At 55.9% G+C, this 19,442-nt stretch overlaps 1 long non-coding RNA gene across 3 annotated transcripts; it reads right to left on the bottom strand.

Moving 5' to 3' along the window:
- Positions 1-11,757: 11,757 nt before the first annotated feature.
- LOC136112184 (uncharacterized) lies at positions 11,758-15,729 on the bottom strand. 3 transcript variants are annotated; one of them, XR_011735862.1, is made up of 4 exons: positions 15,657-15,729; positions 14,685-14,754; positions 14,286-14,349; positions 11,758-13,578 (listed from the first exon to the last, which is right to left on the bottom strand). It is a non-coding gene; the product is annotated as an uncharacterized lncRNA (long non-coding RNA). The 3 variants fall into 3 exon arrangements; XR_010652810.2 differs by lacking the exon at positions 15,657-15,729 and having other exon boundaries at positions 11,761-13,209; positions 13,450-13,578; positions 14,685-15,462; XR_010652809.2 differs by lacking the exon at positions 15,657-15,729 and having other exon boundaries at positions 11,759-13,578; positions 14,685-15,463.
- Positions 15,730-19,442: the final 3,713 nt, after the last annotated feature.

Genomic DNA, 19,442 nt, shown 5'->3' with positions numbered 1-19,442 from the left:
CCCTGCAGACCCCAACACCGCTCCTGTGCAGGGTCCCCAGGAGCAGTAAGCACAGAACAAGAAACCTCCCTTCCAAAGAAGGCCCACAGCTGCTCTTCCAACGAGCTGCATAAGCAGCAGCTGAGAACAACCTCTGCTGTAGCTGCACCAGGCTCTGCTGTCTGCAGAAGGAGAGCAGCTCCTAAATGATCCCCAGCCCTACAGACACAGCCCAGGGCAGTGATGAGGAACCACCAGAGTGCAGGGACACCTGGCCATTCAGTTGAAGCTGCTGGGGAGAAGGACAGAGGACTAGCAAGAGACAAATCAGACAAGAGAGAAGACAGAGGAGCTGAGAGAGAAACAAACACACAGGGAAAAGGACGGAGAGATGAAGGCAAAAAGGCACAATGAGCTGGGATGAGACAGGGAGGAAGAACCAGCAGGGCTGATGAGCAGGACAGAGGGATGGGGAGGGGGGAGGAGGAGAAGCAGGAAGGGGCTGGAGAAAGACAGGGAGGGGGATGCACAGATGGAGAGACAAAAAGAAAGACAGGGAACAGAACAAAGGGAGTGAGAAATAAAGCAAAGTTGGGATCCAAATGAAGAGACTGGAAAGGGGAAACATGCAGCAAGGAGCTGGAGAAAGAGGAAAAGAGGGCTGAGCAGCAGGAAAGAGGAAGAGAAGACAAAGAAAAGGCAGAGCCAGCTGGACAGGGGTGATATAGTGAGAAGGGATGGCACTGGGAACAGGGATGGGAGACAGAAGGAAAACCAGGCGAGAAAGACATCAAAAGGAAGAGGGGCAGTAATCTGGACAGAGCTGGAGAAAGAAGCAGCCGGGAAAGGGAAGACAGGCAGAAAGACAGAAGGGGAGCAGGAGAGAGAAAGAACAACAAGGGTTGGGGGCAGGACAGAGATTGGGGAAAAAATCCTGGGGCGGGCAGCAAGATGGAGAGGGAGTAAAAAAGAAGAGGGGCAGGAATAGGTGCAGGGAGCAGGACAGAGGGATACAGTGAGAAATGATGGGGCAGGGAGCAGGACACAGCAACAGAGCAGAATGGTGACAAAGAGAAACCAGGGATGATGAGAAGCACAGAGCAGCGGAGACAGAGAGGGAGATACGAGAAACCCTGCACAGAGGTGGAGACGGGTGGAGGAAACGGTGAGGAAGAAGCAGAGAGGGGCAGAGAGAGAAGAGATGAAGAGGGAGAAGGACACGGTAGGAAAGAGGAAGGAGCAGGGAGGCAGGGAGGGGAGCACAAAACAGGACGAAATGAGCCCAAGGGCCCAGCACTCACCACAGTTCCTGCTCTCTGCACTGCCAGGCAAGCTGTGCAGTTCAGGTCCTTCTGTCTGCCTGCCTTTCCCTCCCCTCCTATTCTGTAGCTCCAGCCGTTTGTCCATCCCGCACCTAAGAGAACACATGGGTGTCTGACAGCTCTCACAGCACGAGGCTCCCCAGACGCACCCCACACACACACACACTATACGGCCGGACAGTGATTTTCCCCACTTACACAGACCCTGCGGTGCACGTTTGTGATCTGCTCTGCTGAGGCTGCTCACAGGGACTCTTCCTCACCCAGAGGGGCAGCTGTCTCTGGGGCAGCTGCAGCAGCAGCTGTGGGGATCCCCTGCACTTCACCCTCCAGCTGCTTCCCCTTCTCCTGCTCTCTCCAGCTCCAGCCCCAGCAGCTCCTCTCCAGCAAGTGCCCCCTGCCCCCTCCCCCGCCCAGCAGAACAAGGCCAGAGCAGCCCACACACACCTGGGCCAGAGGCAGCAAGACATCTCCAGGGCCCCAGAGGGAGGAAAAAGGGCCCCAGGGCTGGGCCGGGCGCTGCTCGGCCTCGGGCAGCTCCACGGGCGCCATGGCAAAGCTCACGCTGGCCGCCTGCAGAGCAACCGCCTGCTCAGCCTGGGCTGCGCCACCATTGTTCGGGAGGGCTGTCAGTCTCCTCCCCTGAGCTGATTGGCTGCCTAGGCAGTGATTCTGTCCTGCTTTGGGGCTCGCCCTGCCCTGAGGTGATACTCTCTCTGATTGGCGGCCTGAGGGGTTACTGCCCCCACAGTGTCCGCCTTCCCTGACCCGCTCTTTTCTCTGATTGGCTGTCTGGGATTTCCCACTGGCTCCCCCCACCAAATGATTGGTCAGGTTATTTGTCAATCATCCCTCTGCTGCACTCCCACCAGGTGTGATTGGTGCAGCCAGCACTGCCCGCCCCTGAGCGCTGCCCAGTTTGTCCAACTGTCGCCAACTGTCCTGCAGGTCTCAAAGCTCGATTGGCTGCTTACGTTTCAATCACATGACTTGCCCCGCCTCCTCAAATGTGATTGGCTGCATTTCATCCCCTGGCTGTCCACAGACTTCCGGGCGGTTGTTGCCAGGCAGCAAGCTCCACCTGAAAATGAAGCTGCGGGCCCTGACCAAAGGCCGTGGGTGATGAAAGACGCGTTGGGACCCTAAACATGAGGATTAGGCCCCAAGAGGGAGGCTCTGGGCGCTCAGAAGGACGGGCAGATGCCACAGATGGCGCTTTGGGCCCTGCACACGAGGGGACCCTCTTGGCTCCCACCCGAGCTGGGTTTGGTGCCCGTGACCCCACGTTCCAGCTCTGCTGTGCTTTCTGACCTCATGGGCCCTCTTGTCCTGCCAAACTTCTGCTGCCAAACCCTGCTGTGGGAAACAATCCCCTTGCCAAGAGAACAGCCCCGGGCAGGATCTCTCAGCAAAGCGTATTTTATAAACGATTTGGCAAGACCAGGTGTTCTACCCAAAGACAGCACAGGGAATGGGACAAAAAGCCCCCGCTTACACATCCCCCAACCCCAGCTGCACATTCCCTGCCCTGCTCCCCAGCGCTTGGCACTGCAGGGGTTACAGACTCCCCAGGGCTGGCCTCAGTTTACCTGTCTCATTCATCTAATTAACAACCCTCTCACCTTATTGATTTATTTGAAATATGGATTCCTGGCTCTTTGGTTGCCCTTCCCCCTCGATTATCTTTTTAAACACAGTGATCAGTTTGGACTGTGAGCACCTCGGTGCCACCCTCGCCACCCTTGGCCACCGCCACCCCAGTGACCCCCACGGCTCCACCAGTGAACTGGAATGATGGCACGGGGCGTGCGTGTGTCTCTGGGGTCCCTGTGGCCAGCTGTGTGTCCCACGGGTGTGTGTCTGTGCTGGGGCACGTATCCCATGGCTGGCATGGCCAGGACAAGCACGTCTGCAGGATGGAGCTGCCCCAGCCTCCCTGCTCCTGTGCTGGCTCTGACTCGTGCCCATGACCCAGCCCGTCTGCACATCCCAGCAGTCTCTGTGACCCAGGCCATCCATGTCCCAGCCTATCTCTATGTCCCAGCCCACCTCCGTGTCCCAGTCCATCTCCATGTCTCAGCAGCCTCTGCGCCCCCACCTGTCCTGGTTTTGTTAAAAACAAGTTTCTCTTTTAGCGAATTTTGCCTGTCAGCCAAAGCCTTCATGTCAGCTGCATTTTCCTGGAGAACCAGACACATGTTTTGGCAAACCCAGCAATGGAATGGAAACTTATTGACAAGCACAGATGGACATCTCGCGAGAGGGGCAACGAGAAACCGGTGACCAACTGTGTATAACATTCCGTTCACGTGAAGACTTCATATAAAAGTGGGAGATCACGAGGATCTCGTCCCTTTTTCCCTTCCCTTTTGCCTTTTTCCTTCCCTTCTGCTCATGGCCGACATCAGGAGAGGACCTTGCTGGTCGTCCCTGCGAACGGAGGCCAGTGAGAGACTGAATCCAGCTCCGGTTGGCTGCAGAGTCTGATCCAGGACTTTGGGTGCTGGCTCTGCAGTTGCTCAGACTTACAAGATGGGTTTTGTATATTTGTATTATTTTCTCTGTTCTCATCAGTAGCATCAGTAAAACATCTTGAACTTTTCCAACTCTCTCCCCTCTGTGCTTCTTCCCCTCCCGATCGCCTGTGCTGAGTGGGAAGGGGGGAGAGGGAGGGGCAAAAGGGGGAGTGGGGGGGAGAGGAGGTTGACAACACATCTGCCAGGGTTTGATTGTCACCCCGCAATCTTAACCCTCGACAGGGACAAAGGGGGTCCTGGGATGTCACAATGGGCCCTGGGGACAAGGGGGGGAACACAGGATATCACAACGGGCCCTGGGGACAAAGGGGGGTCCCCAGGATGTTCACAATGGGCCCTGGGGACAATAGGGGTCCTGGCATGTCACAATGGGCCCTGGGGACAAAGGGGGGTCCCCAGGATATCACAATGGGCTCTGGTGACAATAGGGTCCCCAGGATGTCACGATGGCCCTCGGGACAAGGTGGGGTCCTGGGATGTCACAATGGCCCCTGGGGACAAAGGGGGGTCCCCAGGATGTCACAATGTGCCCCGGGGACAATGGGGGGTCCTGCGATGTCACAATGTGCCCTGGGGACAATGGGGGGTCCTGCAATGTCACAATGGGCCCTGGGGAGAAAGAGGGGTCCCCAGGATGTTCACAATGGGCCCTGTGGACAACTGGGGGTCCTGGGACGTCACAATGGGCCCTGGGGACAAAGGGGGTACCCACGGTGTCACAATGGACCCTGGGGACAAAGGGGGTCCCCAGGATGTCACAATGGCCCCTGGGGACAACGGGGGGTCCTGGGACGTCACAACGGACACTGGGGACAAAGGGGGCTCTCTAGGATATCACAATGGGCTCTGGTGACAGAGGGGTCCCCAGAATGTCACAATGGGCCCTGGGGAAAACGGGGGTTCCTGGGACGTCACAATGGCCCATGGGGACAAACGAGGTCCCAAGGATGTCACAATGGTCCCTGGGGACAAAGGGCGTCCCCATGGTGTCACAATGGGCCCTGGGGACAAAGGGGGTCCCCACCCTGTCACAATGGGCCCTGGGGACAACGGGGGTCCTGGGACATCACAATGGGTCCTGGGGACAAAAGGGGTCCCAAGGATGTCACAATGGCCCCTGGGGACAAAGGGGGTCCTGGGATGTCACACTGGGCCCTGGAATCAAGGCGGGGTCCCCAGGATGTCACAATAGGCTCTGGAGACAAAGAGAGGTCCCCTGAATGTCACAATGGACCCTGGGGAAAAGGGGGGTCCCACCCTGTCACAATGGGACCTGGGGACAAAGGGGGTCCCCATGGTGTTCACAATGGGCTCTGTGGACAAGGAGGGTCCCCAGGATGTTCACAATGGGCCCTGGGGACAATGGGAGGTCCTGGGATGTCACAATGGGCCCTGGGGACAAACGGGGTCCCCAGGATGTCACAAGGGGCCCTGGGGACAAAGAGGGGTCCCCTGAATGTCACAATGGGCTCTGGTGACAAGGGGGATCCCCAGGATGTCACAATCGGCCCTGCAGACAACTGGGAGTCTTTGGACATCACAATGGACCCTGGAGACAAAGGGCGTCCTCAGGATGTCACAATGGGCCCTGGGGAGAAAGGGGGCTCCCCTGGATGTCACAATGGGCTCTGCAGACAAGAGGGGGTCCTGGGATGTCACACTGGGCCCTGGGGAAAAACAGGGGTCCCCTCAATGTCACAATGGGCCTTGGGGACATAGTGGGGTCCTGGGATGTCACAATGGGCCCCAATGACAAGGGGCGTCCTCATGGTGCCACAATGAGCCCTGGGGACAAAGGGGGTCCCCAGGATGTCACAATGGGCCCTGGGGACAAAGGGCGGCCTCATGATGTCACAATGGGCCCTTGGGACAATGCGGGGTCCTGGGATGTCACAATGGACCCTGTGGATAAATGGGGGTTCCCAGGATGTTCACAATGGGCCCTGGAGACAATGGGTGTCCTGGGATGTCACAATGGGCTCTGGGGACAAGGGGGGTCCACAAGATGTCACATTGGGCACTGGAGACAAAGGGGGAGTCTCCACGGTGCCACGATGGGCCCTGGGGACAAGAGGGTCCCCACACTTTCACAATGGACCCTGGGGACAATGGGGGTCCTGGGATGTCAGAATAGGCCCTGGGGACAAAGGGTGGTCCCCAGGCTACTCACAAGGGGCCCTGGGGACAATGGGGGGTCCTGAGATGTCACAATGGGCCCTGGGCACAAAGGGGGTGTCCACCCTGTCACAACGGGCCCTGGGGACAAACGGGGGCCACAGGATGTCACAATGGGCCCTGGGGAGAAAGGAGGGTCCCCTGAATTTCACAATCGGGCCCTGAGGACTAGGGGGGTCCTGGGATGTCACCATGGGCCCTGGGGACAAAGGGAGTCCCCAGGATGTCACAATGGGCCCTGGGGACAAGGGGGTCCCAAGGATGTCACAATGGGCCCTGGGGACAAGTGGGGGTCCTGGGATGTTACAATGGGCCCTGGGGACAAAGCGGGTCCCCAGGATGTCGCAATGGACCCTGGGGACAATGGGGGGTCCTGGGATGTCGCAATGGGCCCTGGGAACAAAGAGGGGTCCCCTGAATGACACAATGGGCCCTGGGAACAAAGGGGGCTCCCAAGGATGTCACAACGGGTTCTGGGCACAAAGGGGGTCCACAGGATGTCACAATGTGTCCTGGGGACATGGTGGGGTCCTGGGATGTCACAATGGGCCCTGGGGACAAAGAGGGGTCCCCTGAATGACACAATGGGCCCTGGATACAAAGGGGAGTCCCCAGGATGTCACAATGGGCCTTGGGGACAATGGGGGGTCCCTTGAAGCTCACAATGGGCCCTGGGGACAAAGGGGGTTACCAGGATGTCACAATGGGCCCTGGGGATAACGGGGGCTCCTGGGACGTCACAATGGGCCCTGGGGAAAAAGGAGGGTCCCCACGGTGTCACAATGGGCCCTGGGGACAAAGTGGGGTACTGGGATGTCACAATAGGCCCTGGGGACAAAGGAGGGTCCCCACGGTGTCACAATGGGCCCTGGGGACAAAGGAGGGTCCTGGGACGTCACAACAGTCTGTGGGGACAAGGTGGGTCCCCATGGTGCCAAAATGGGCCGGGGCGACAAAGAGGGTCCCCAGGATGTCACAATGGGCCCTGGGGACAAAGGGGGTGCCCAGGATGTCACAATGGGCCCTGGGGAAAAATGGGGGTCTCCATGGTGTCACAATGGGCACTGGGGACAATGGGGGGTCCTGGGATGTCACAATGGGACCTGGGGACAAGGGGGGGTCTCCACGGTGTCACAATGGGCTCTGGGGACAAAGAGGTTCCCAAGGATGTCACAACGAGCCCTGGGGACCAGGGGGGTCTCCACGGTGTCACAATGGTCCCTGGGGACAAGGAGGTCCCCAGGATCTCAAAATGGGCCCTGGGGACAAGGGTGGGTTCCCATGGTGTCACAATGGGCCCAAGTGACAAGGTGGGTCTCCACGGTGTCACAATGGGCCTTGGGTACAAAGTGGGGTCCTGGGATGTCACACTGGGCCACTGTGACAAAATGGGGTCCCATGGTGCCACAATGGGCCCTGGGGACAAAGGGGGTGCCCAGGATGTCACAATGGACCCTGGGGACAATGGGGGGTCCTCGGATGTCACAATGGGCCCTGGGGACAACAGGGGTCCCTACTGTGTCACAATGTGCCCTGAGAACAAGGGGGGGTCCCCATGGTATCACAATGGGTCCCCAGTGACAAGGGGGGTCCCCAGGATGTCACAATGGGCCCTGGGGACAAGGGGGGTCCCCACCCTGTCACACTGGGGCCTGGGGACAAAGGAGGTCACCCAGGATGTCAAAATGGGCCCCACTAACAAGGTTGGTCCCCACGGTGTCACAATGGGCCCTGGGGACAACGGGGAGTGCTGGGACGTCACAATGGGTCCTGGGGACAAGAGGGCGTCCCCACAGTGTCACAATGGGCCCTGGGGACAATGGGGGTCCCCACGGTGTCAGAACGGGCCCTAGGGACAAAGTGGAATTCTGGAATGTCACAATGGGCCCCAGTGACAAAGGCAGTCCCCATGGTGCCACAATGGGCCCTGGGGACAAAGGGGGTCCCTAGGATGTCACAATGGGTCCTGAGGAAAAGGGGGGTCCCCATGGTGTCACAATGGGTCCTGGGGACAATGGGGAGTCCTGGGATGTCACAATGGGCCCTGGGGACAACGGGGAGTCCCCACAGTGTCACAATGGTCCCTGGGAACAATGGAGGGTCCTGGGACGTCACAATGGGCCCCGGGGGACAAGGGGGTACCCACGGTGTCACAACGGGCCCTGGGGACAAAGGGGTCCCCAGGATGTTCACAATGGGTCCTGGAGACAAAGGGGGTCCCCACCCTGTCACAATGGGCCCTCCAAATCCTGGCCCCTTTAGCCCTGCACTTCAAACCCTGTACCCCAAATCCTGCAACCAGCCCTTGTACCCCTAAATCCTTGACCTCCACATCCCGAATCTCCAAACGCAGCAACCCCAAAACCCTACACCCCCAATCCCTGCACCCCCAAATCATTGTCCTTCAAATCCCACACCCAAAGCTCGTACACCCCAAGATCTTGCACCCCCACACACTGCACCCCAAATCCTGCACCCCCAAATCCTCCAGCCCCATGTCCCAAACCCCCAAACCCTGCGCCCTCAAGTCTTGCACCCCCAAACCATTCTGCCCCAAATCCTGCAACCCCAAACCCCACACCTCCTGCACCCCAAAATTCGACACCTCCAAATTCTAAACCCTTAAACCCTGCATCTCGCAAATCCTTCCCCCCAAAACAGTGCCCCCCAAACCCTGCACCCCAGATCCTGCAGCCCCTAACTCTGCACCCCAAACGCTGCACCCTCAGATCCTGCGTCCCCAACCCTGCACCCCAAATCCTTTACCGCAAAATTCCCCAAACCTGCAAACACAAATCCTGCACCCCCAGTTCCTGAACATGCGAACCCTGCACCCCCAAACCTTCAGCCCAAAGCCCTGCACCCCCAAATCCTGCCGTACACAACCCTTCCCCCCAAACCTCTTCAACCCAAGGTACTGAAACCCTAAGCCCTGCCCCCCCAAACCTACATCCCCAAATCCTGCACCCCCAGGTCCTGAACACCCAAAATCTGCACCCCCAAATCCCTTAACTCCAATAACCTGCACCCCCAATTCTGCGTCCCCAAGACCTGCACCCCCAAACCCTGCACCACTAAATCCTGCACCCCCAAACCCTGTACCCCAAATCCTGACCCCCACAAGTTGCACCCTAAAAACCTGCACCCCAAATCCTGTCCTACCCAACCCTTCACCCCAAACCCCTTCACCCCAAGATCCTGCTGACCTAAACCCTGCACCCCAAAATCATCCCTCCCAACCCTGCCCCCCAAACCCTGTCCCCCTAAAGCCTGACCCCGAAACCCTGCTCCCCAAAACCCTGCTACCCCCAATCTTGCACCCCCCAACTCTGCAGCCTCAGATCCTGCTGCTCCAAACCCTGCACCCCCAAATCCTCCAGCCCCACGTCCCGATCTCCCAAACCCTGCACCCCACAATCCTGCACCCCACAACCCCTTCACCCCCAAATCCTGCACCCCCAGCCCTACCCAATAAACTTTCCACCCCCAAATCCTGCCCTACCAAGCCCTCCACCCCAAACCCCTGCACCCCAAGATCCTGCACCCTAAACCCTGCACCTCCATATCCTCCTTCCCCAAACCCTGCACCCCAAAACACTGCACTCCAAACCACTGCACCCCTAAACCCTGAACCCCCAAATCCTGCACCACCTAATCCTCCAAACCCCTAACACAACCCCCTAACCCCTTGTCCCCAGGGCCCATTGTGGCACCATGGTGACCCCCTTTGTTCCCAGGGCCTATTGTGACATCCTTGGGACACCTCTTTGTCCCCAGGGCCCACTGTGACACCGTGGAGACCCCTCTTGTCCCCAGGGCCCATTGTGACATTCAGGGGACCCCCTTTGTCACTGGTGCACATTGTGACAATCCAGGACCCCCCTTTGTCCCCAGGACCCATTCTGACACCGTGGGGACCCCGCTTGTCCCCACAGCCCATTGTGACATTCAGGGGACCACTCTTTATCCCATGGGCCCATTGTGACGTCCCAGGACCCCCTTTGTCCCCAGGACTTATTGTGACATCCTGGGGACCCCCTTTGTCCCCAGGACTTATTGTGACATCCTGGGGACCCCCCTTTGTCCCCAGGGCCCATTGGGACACTGTGGGGACCCCCTTTGTCCCCAGGGACCATCGAGGCTTCCCAGGACCCCTCGTTGTCCCCAGTGCCTCTTCTGACATCCCAGGACCCCACTTTGTCCCCAGGGCCCATTGTGACACCATGGAGACCACACCTTGTCCTCAGGGCCCATTGTGACATGCTGGGGACCCCCTTTGTCGTCAGGGCCCATTGTGACATCCTGGGGATCCCGTTTGTCCCCAGGGCCCGTTGTGGCACAATGGGGACCCCCTTTGTCACTGGAGCCCACTGTGACATCCCAGGACTCCACTTTGTCCCCAGGGCCCATTATGACATTCAGGGGACCCCTCTTTGTCCCCAGGGACCATTGTGACACTATGGGGACCCCCCCTTTTCACTGGGAACCCATTGTGACACCATGGGGACCCCGCCTTGTCCTCAGGGCCCATTGTGACATCCTGGACACCCCCCATTGTCCCCAGAGCCCATTGTAACATCCTGGGGACCCACCCTTTTCTCCAGGGCCCATTATGACTTCACAGGACCCCCCATTGTCCCCAGGGCCCACTGGACGTCCCATGACTCCCTGTTGTCCCCAGGGTCCATTGTGACACCGTGGGGACCCCCTTTGTCCCCAGGTCCCATTGTGACATCCCAGGACCCCCCATTGTCCCCAGAGCCCATTGTGACATCCTAGGGACCCCCTTTGTCCCCAGGGCCCATTTTCGCACCATGGGGGATCCCTTTGTCACTGGGGCCCACTGTGACATCCAAGGACCCCCCCTTGCCCTTAGGGCCCATTGTGACATGCTGGGGACCCTCTTTGTCCCCAGGGCCTATTGTGACATCCTGGGGACCCCCCTTGGCTCCAGTGCCCATTGTGACGTCGCAGGACCCCCCATTGTCCTTAGGGCCCATTGTGAAATCCTGGGGACGCCTCCTTTGTTCCCAGGGCCCATTGTGACATGCTGCGGACTCCCTTTGTCGCCAGGGTCCATTGTGACATCCCAGGACCCCAACTTGTCCCCAGGGCCCATTGTGACACCGTCGGGACCCCCATTTGTCCCCAGGGCCCATTGTGACATCCCAGGACCGCCCGTTGTCCCCAGGGCCCATTGTGACTTCCCAGGGCCCATTGTGACATCCTGGGGACCCCCTTTGTCCCTGTCGAGGGTTAAGATTCCTAACCCCAACTCCTAACCCCAACTCCTAACCCTAATCCCTAACTCTTAACCCTAACCTCTAACCCTAACCCAAACTCCTAACCCAGACCATAACGCTAATCCTAATCCTAAACCTAAGCCTAATTCCTAACCCTAAACCCAATCCTAACCCAATCCCTTAACCCTAACCCAAATCCTTAACTCTAAGCCAAACCCAAACCCTTAACCCTAACCCAAACTCCTAACTCTAAGCCTAAGCCCAACCCAGACGCCTAAGCCCAACCCAGACGCCTAAGCCCAACCCAGACGCCTAAGCCCAACCCAGACGCCCAACCCTAACCCTAACCCAAACTCCTAGCCTTAAGACTAACCCTAAATCCTAACTCAAACTCCTAACCCTAAGTCTAAGCCTAACCCAAACTCCTAAGCCTAACCCAAACTCCTAAGCCTAACCCAAACTCCTAAGCCTAACCCAAACTCCTAAGCCTAACCCTAACCCAAACTCCAAAACCTAAGCCTAACCCTAACCCAAACTCCTAACCCTATGCCAACCTTAACCATATTCCTACCCTTTCCCCCTAAACCTGAAGTCTTACTGCTTACACAAACACTATTCCCTAACCCCTAACCTTAATCCTTACTCCTAACATTAACCCTAATACTAACCCTTATCACTAACCACATCCCTACCCATAAGCCCTAAACCTAATCCTAATCAAACCCTAATAATAACCCTAAACCTACCCCTAACACCTATCCCTTCATCTAAACTTCTAGTATTAGTCCAATCACTTACTGTAATCCTAAAGCAAGGCTAAATCGAAGACCAACCTCTACCCCTAACTCCAACTCTAAACCTAATGCTTAGCCCTCTTACTCTAATCAGAAATCTATGCCTAAACCTAAAACCAAACTCTATCCCTCACCCAAAACCCCTCACCTTAACTCTAACCCTAATCCTAATCAAACCCTGACCCTACCACTAACTCTAACCCAAACGTAACCCTAACCCCAGCCCTACTTCCTAAAACCAACCCCTAACCCCAACCACTTCCACTGACACTACTCTCTATCCCTAACACTAATCAAATCCTAACCCTAACACATGAACACCTAACCTAAACCCAAATGCAAACACATACCCGAACCTAAAATCCTAACTCTCAGACTAATCCCTAGCTCCTAAGTCTAGCACTAACCATAATTCCTAACCCTAAAGCCTAACTCTAACACATAACCCTAATCCCAAACATCACCTAACTGAAACACATACTCCTAACCCTAACAGTAATTCTAACCCTAACTCTGACCCTTGCCCTACGTTTAACCCTATTTCTAACCTTCGATCTAACCCTCCCCCTTAAACATAAATCAAACCCGTAACCCCAAAGTCTAACCCCACTCCCTAATTCCTAAGCCTAACCCTAACTGTAACTCCTAACACTTACCTTTACCCTAAATCGAACCCTATACCTTAACCCTACTACTTAACCCTAACTTAAACCTCATAGAACCCAATCACAAACTTCTAATCCTAACCCTTAACGCTATGCTCTAACCTCTTGCCCAAAGTTTAATCCTAACTCTAACACTAAGTCTAACCCAAAACCTGACCCATAACCCTCACTCAAAACCCTAACCATGCTCCCTAAGCCTATCCCAAACTCTAACCCTAACTCTATCCCCTAACCCAAAACCTTACCTAACACTAACCCTCAACCTTAACTAAAACCTAACCCTTATCTAAATGCTAAACCTAAACCTAATCCTAACCCTAACTCTAAATCTAACCCTAACTTAACCCTTAAACTAAGCCCTAATTTTTACCCTAACTCTAACCTTTACTGTAAATCCTAACCCTAGGACAGCTGGGAGCCAAAAGGCTGAGCTGAGGACGCAGCTGAAGGTCGGCTTTTCAGGATTTGCCTGATGCAGTGCAGATGAGGACAGCCTGCAGAACAGGAAAAGAGGCTGACATGATCTGAAGGCCAGGTCAGGAGCCCCCCTCTTCCTCCACACTCCACAGTGCACAAGCACAGCACTCAATTGCTACCATCTTAGCCAACCCAAGAGAACAGGAGAGGTGGCTGCTGAAATCACTCCCTCCCCCGGGCCACCTGCCATGCAGTTGTCTCGTGGAGTACTGGCCTTGCTGCCAGTCAGGAGCCTGAGAGCGACTGGCACCACTAACCTCGACTTGCCAAAAGGCCCAGGAGTTGGGCTGGGTGCTGTCCATGGGGAAGGTGTGCTTGGCAAATTGGGAATGAGGTGGTGTGCAATGGTCGCTTCTGCTCGCCTTCCACAGGATGCTGCGCTGCAGCTATTGACATGAAAAAAAAAAACACAACAAACTTGGTGATCTAAAGAAAAGAGGTTTCCATGAGCCAAGAGAAGAAAATAAGAAGGAGAGCCCAGAGAAAAAGGAAGGGTAAAGACACAGCAGGGGAGAGGAAAGTGGGGGTGGTCAACAAATCAGAAGTGTTTTCTGTTAGAAGCAGAAAGGGAAAAAGGAAGGAGGGAAATGTAAACAACAGAAACCCCAGCGCACTGTCCTGAGCCCTGGCTGCACAGCGGCGCCCAGAGGGCCGGTCCCAGCCACTGACTGGAGGCTGCAGAGTCTCCTCCTCCCATCACCCCAGGGGACAGGATACCCAGAGAAGATTGGCGAGGCCACCCCGCTCCAGGGACTGGCACCCCCGCCCCTCTGTCCTGAGCAAGAAGACAGGAGGCGTTCCTCCAGCCTTAATCCGGGATGGGAACAACAGCAGGGACCTGGCCCTGCACCCCAAACCAGAGCAATTGCTGCAGCCCTGGGGCTGAGGGGCTCTCCCTGTCTGCCTCCAGCTGAGCAAGACACCCAGCATCTGGTCTACACTGTCCCCAACACAATCTCCAGATCACAAGACACAAGGCACCTATTGAAGACCCCAGGCAGAAGCTCAGACTCACCTTTTGGCACAAAACACCAGCTTCTTGGCTGGTAGTGGTGACATGGTGCTCTGGCCCTGAACAGCCTTCAGGACTCACCTGGCCTGTCACTGGGGAAGACACGGGTCTGTTGGTCACAGCTTTTTTCACCTGATCAGAGACGCTGGCCCCAAGAGATAAAACAGAGCATGAGCACAGGGCCCCAGACTGCACCAAAGCCCTGAGCCTGCCCCCAGCCAGGCCCTGGCCAGCATGCCGTGAGGGACGGCTGCACTGTCCCCCACAGCACGGAGCCTCACTGGAGGAGTCGTGGCTCATGCTCAGGCAACGGGCTCTGCTTTGCCAGACAGAGGCAGCACAACAACAGCAGCTGCTTCCCTCTTGCCCACACCCTGCCTGACACTGGCAGTTAAGCAGCCTTGAGAGCAGGAACGGTGCAGCTGCAGGAACATCCCCTGTGAGAGCAGAGCTCCCCCCACCCAGACCCTGCCCCAGTACCTGATCTCCAGCGCCAGGTCCAGGAAAGGGTCAGAGGTCTCCCAGATGCTCCTGCACACTGAGAACTTCACTGCAAAAGCAAGAGCAGTAAGCACACCCTGGCACAACACCTGCACCCAACACCACCCCAGCACAGCACAGGCAGCTGCCGTGTTCCCCCTCTCCAGCTTTGGGCTCTGGGATGTCGGCACCAGGATTCACAGCGTGCAATTCCACTGCGTGCTGGGACAGCAAGTGTTGCTCCGTAACTGCCAACGTGGGTTCTTCAGCTGGTGGCAAAGAGCTGGGGCCCACAGCCAACAGCATTTTCCATCACCACAACACACCCCACAACCCACAGGAACATCCAGACTGACCAGCTGCAGCTCTGGAGAAGTTACACACACTCAGCAGTTTTCCCAAAAGGTTTTTGCTCCAAGGCTCTCAGGGAAACCACTGCCCTGAGAGTCACAGGCCCAGGACCTGGCAGCCAGCGCTCACCACGGGAGCACAGGGATCTGCCAAAGATCTGGTGAACCAGCACGGTGGTCTGGTGATCCAACCTGGAGACAGCAGCACCAGAGCTCACACTGCCCCTCCGCAATGGCCACCTCCGTGAGCCACCGCAGGATCCAAACCCATCCCAGTGGCAGCTCCTCTCTCCTTCCAGTCAGGAGCATCTTGCCAACATTTATCCAGCACTTGCAGTGGCCACTAAGCAGGCCTGGAGCTGTCAGGAGAAAGGACTCCCTGGAGCTCACCCAGCTCTAAACTCAGCCCCAACCTGCTGCTGCCTCGGCAGCCGGCACTGCGAGCGGCGCAGAGATGGAGCAGTTGGCAAAGAGCTTTGCAAGGCAGAGCCCTCTGGGGCACAGCACTGAGCTGGACCCACTTCCCCTCTGCGTGACCGAGCGTCAGCCAAGAAAGCAGCAAGCTAAATTTCACAGGAACGGAAAATTAACATGGAAACGCTCATTTGTTCCCAGGTCGTACCTGTGGGATCGCCCCGAGGCTCACGGACACACTCAGGTGAAGCAGTCAAGGAGCCGCTGCCTACAGGGACGGCTGGAATCGAGCAGAAAGGAAAAGCGTTTCCATTTCACGTTGTGAAATGACCTGCAGCGCCTGGACGGGGGTCAGGCAACAACACGGGACCCAGACGCATGCTGAAATTGCCAAAGCTGCAGAGGGGCTGCAGAGCCCTTGTCTGGGACCTGGCAGCTTCCAAACTACTGTGTCCAGGCCACATGCAACACCCCTCAAGGACCAGATGGACCAACACGGGGCCTCTCAGGGCCTTCTGACCAGGAGACCTCTCACACACACAAAAGGAAACCCACACTAACGTGGGAGCATGGAGCACCAGGGCAAAAAATGATCATCCATGTTTCTCCTAAATCAGAGCCTGCTGGCTACTGCAAGGCTCAACTATTGCAAGAAAACGTTCACAAATAATAAACCAAATACTAACAAACGCAAAAGGCCAGTAACCAATGAACACTGAACACTTACCCCTGCGATTCCCCTCAGGCTCAGGAACAGGATTACACCAAGAGGCTTGATCAGCATGGACTGCAGGAACCAAACAGGGAGTCAAACACGGGTGGGAGCTTCCATGGCACGTTGTGATCTCCTGCTTCCTCAGTCACCTGCTGTGATGGGAGAGGGTGAGATAATGACACGAGACACATACAGAGGTGTGTGTTCCCACAGCTAGAAACAGAGCACGGGTGACCTTTTTGCTGAGACCTAGCAGGTTTTCAGGCAAATTGAACATTCATGACTTGTCTGTGTAATACCACCAAGGCACAAAAAGCTTTTGGAAAGCCTCTGAGAGGATCTTGGGTACAATCACACACGAATAACCTATTAAAACACGAGTGTTTATTCGCTCAAGCAGACAGACAGTGACAACTCACCTCTGGGACAGCCCAAGGCTCCTAACCAGGACCCAGCTGAGAAGCTCGATCAACTCTGCCAAGGCCATGTCCTGGAGTCAAGCACAGATCAGAGAGGTTTCCAGGCTCACCGAGCAACACTCCTGCATTCCAGGTAAAAGAGGACATAGACAAGAGAGAAAAAACAAAACACAACACAACATATTTAGGACAACAGTGCCCATATCTTGCAGAAAAATAGCCGTATTTGGGGAAAAAACTGGCAAAATGACAAAATATTCCAAATATTTGGGGGCTAAATTGGTCAATACAGGCAAAACAATCTGAGTATTTGGGCAAAAAGTGGCCCAAAGAGGCAAAAACATCCACACTTGGGTGCAAAGCTGTCGGCAAACATGAAAACATCCCATATTTGGGATCACAGTGCCCATATCAGGGGAAAAAATGGGCAAAAGCACCTGAGTATATCGGGTCAAGAGAGGCAGAAAAAACCAAAGCACCACTAGATTTGAGCAAAACTGGCCAAAAAGGGGTATAACATCCCCAGATTCAGGGTGAAACTGGACCAAAGAGTCGAAGTATGCCCAGATTTGGGTAAAAAAATGGCCAAAAATGGCCCAAACACCCCCAGATTTGGGTATAAACAAAACTGGAAAACCAAAGAACTCCCAGATATAGGCAGAAACGATCCCAAAGGGCACAAATGTGCCCAGGTTTAGCTCTAAAGTGGCCCAAAGTGCCAAGGCAATCCCAGCTTTGATTTGCAACGGGCCCAAAGGCTCAAAGCGCGCCCTGGGATGGGGCCGTGTGGCACGAGGCTGGGGGGCAGGGAGGGCCCCACAGGGACTCAGTGCTGGTTTCTGCCCTGTGCCAGCACTCCCAGCCCCTGCTTGCCCAGAACCTGCCCCTGAAGCAGCCGCAGCCCCTCTCCCCTCCCTGCGGGTGTCTGCCCCCTGCCCACACCCTGGTGCTGCCTGGCTCGCCCTGCCCGGCCCAGCCCGGCTGCTCTCCCGGCCCCAGCCCCAGCCCTGGCCCCACTGCTGCCCTGCTGAGCTGCTCGGGGCTGGGTGCTGCCCCTGCTCGCCCACCTGCTCCCTGCGCTCGGCTGGAGCAGCCTGGGCGTCCCGGGCTGGCAGGGACACCAGGAGGAGGAACAGGGTGAGGACCATGGCCCCCACGCTCGCCCCATGATGCTGCTGCTGCCAAGACACAGCACAGCACGTCACCGAGGGGCTCTGACCTCACAGTCACATTGGAATCACCACATCTGCACACTGCTGCATGGCCTTGTGCTACACCAGCATGGAAGGAACAGAAGTGGAGAAGGGGGCACCTATTTTGGGAGGCAGCTCTGCCTGTGGGAGTGCACAGGCTCTCACTTCTTGCTTCCCAGAAATCAATCAATCAATCCATCCCAAAAGCTACATATTAATAGTAAATTTAAATAAAAAAAGCCAACTTCAAGGGTCTTTACTTGTAGCTATATTTGTCAGGCAGCTCTCTGGGAAGAAACCAGCTTTTCCTGCTAGTTTGACCACAGCTTCAACGCCTTTAAAGCCACCACTTCTGAGCTCTGCTGCTCCAACACAGCCTCACAGCCCAGCAAAATCATAGTGCAGGCAGAAAGCTTCACCATACAGAGATGGAGACAGTCAGGAATACGTTCCTCTCAAAAGCAGACACTGCAAGCCACTCTTCCTCTTGCTTACCAAATTCAGACAGCGTTAGAAAACAACAACAACAAGGAAGCGAGATTCTTCTTTTATGCACCCCATTGTATGGACCATTCAACATCAAGTCCAACCGAAGTCTGAACCTCCGAATGAGAAATGCCATCTTCAAATTTCTAGGAAAATGAAGGGCTTTGAAGTGGCAAGACCATAAAATGTTCATTAAAGCACTGCCATGCAAGTCCGCAGCCCTGATCACAGACCACCTGCCCTGGTACCAAAGGCAGTGATGTTCTCAGCTGACATCTGGAAAGCAGCACAAAGTCTCATGTTCTCCAGTGCCAAGCATGTAGTTTGGAACTGAAACAGGGCAGTAAACCATCTCCAGTCAGTCTGTTTTCATTCGAGTACATCAGGACAAGTTCAGTTCACGTTCACCAGGAATCACAGCAGGTCCCACCCGTCCCTGCAGACCCCAACACCGCTCCTGTGCAGGGTCCCCAGGAGCAGTAAGCACAGAACAAGAAACCTCCCTTCCAAAGAAGGCCCACAGCTGCTCTTCCAACGAGCTGCATAAGCAGCAGCTGAGAACAACCTCTGCTGTAGCTGCACCAGGCTCTGCTGTCTGCAGAAGGAGAGCAGCTCCTAAATGATCCCCAGCCCTACAGACACAGCCCAGGGCAGTGATGAGGAACCACCAGAGTGCAGGGACACCTGGCCATTCAGTTGAAGCTGCTGGGGAGAAGGACAGAGGACTAGCAAGAGACAAATCAGACAAGAGAGAAGACAGAGGAGCTGAGAGAGAAACAAACACACAGGGAAAAGGACGGAGAGATGAAGGCAAAAAGGCACAATGAGCTGGGATGAGACAGGGAGGAAGAACCAGCAGGGCTGATGAGCAGGACAGAGGGATGGGGAGGGGGGAGGAGGAGAAGCAGGAAGGGGCTGGAGAAAGACAGGGAGGGGGATGCACAGATGGAGAGACAAAAAGAAAGACAGGGAACAGAACAAAGGGAATGAGAAATAAAGCAAAGTTGGGATCCAAATGAAGAGACTGGAAAGGGGAAACATGCAGCAAGGAGCTGGAGAAAGAGGAAAAGAGGGCTGAGCAGCAGGAAAGAGGAAGAGAAGACAACGAAAAGGCAGAGCCAGCTGGACAGGGGTGATATAGTGAGAAGGGATGGCACTGGGAACAGGGATGGGAGACAGAA

This window comes from Patagioenas fasciata, chromosome 26 (assembly GCF_037038585.1).
Source record: "Patagioenas fasciata isolate bPatFas1 chromosome 26, bPatFas1.hap1, whole genome shotgun sequence".
Taxonomy (NCBI): domain Eukaryota; kingdom Metazoa; phylum Chordata; class Aves; order Columbiformes; family Columbidae; genus Patagioenas; species Patagioenas fasciata.
Note: the sequence above shows the minus strand (reverse complement) of the source record. Positions and strands in the feature narration are given on the sequence as shown.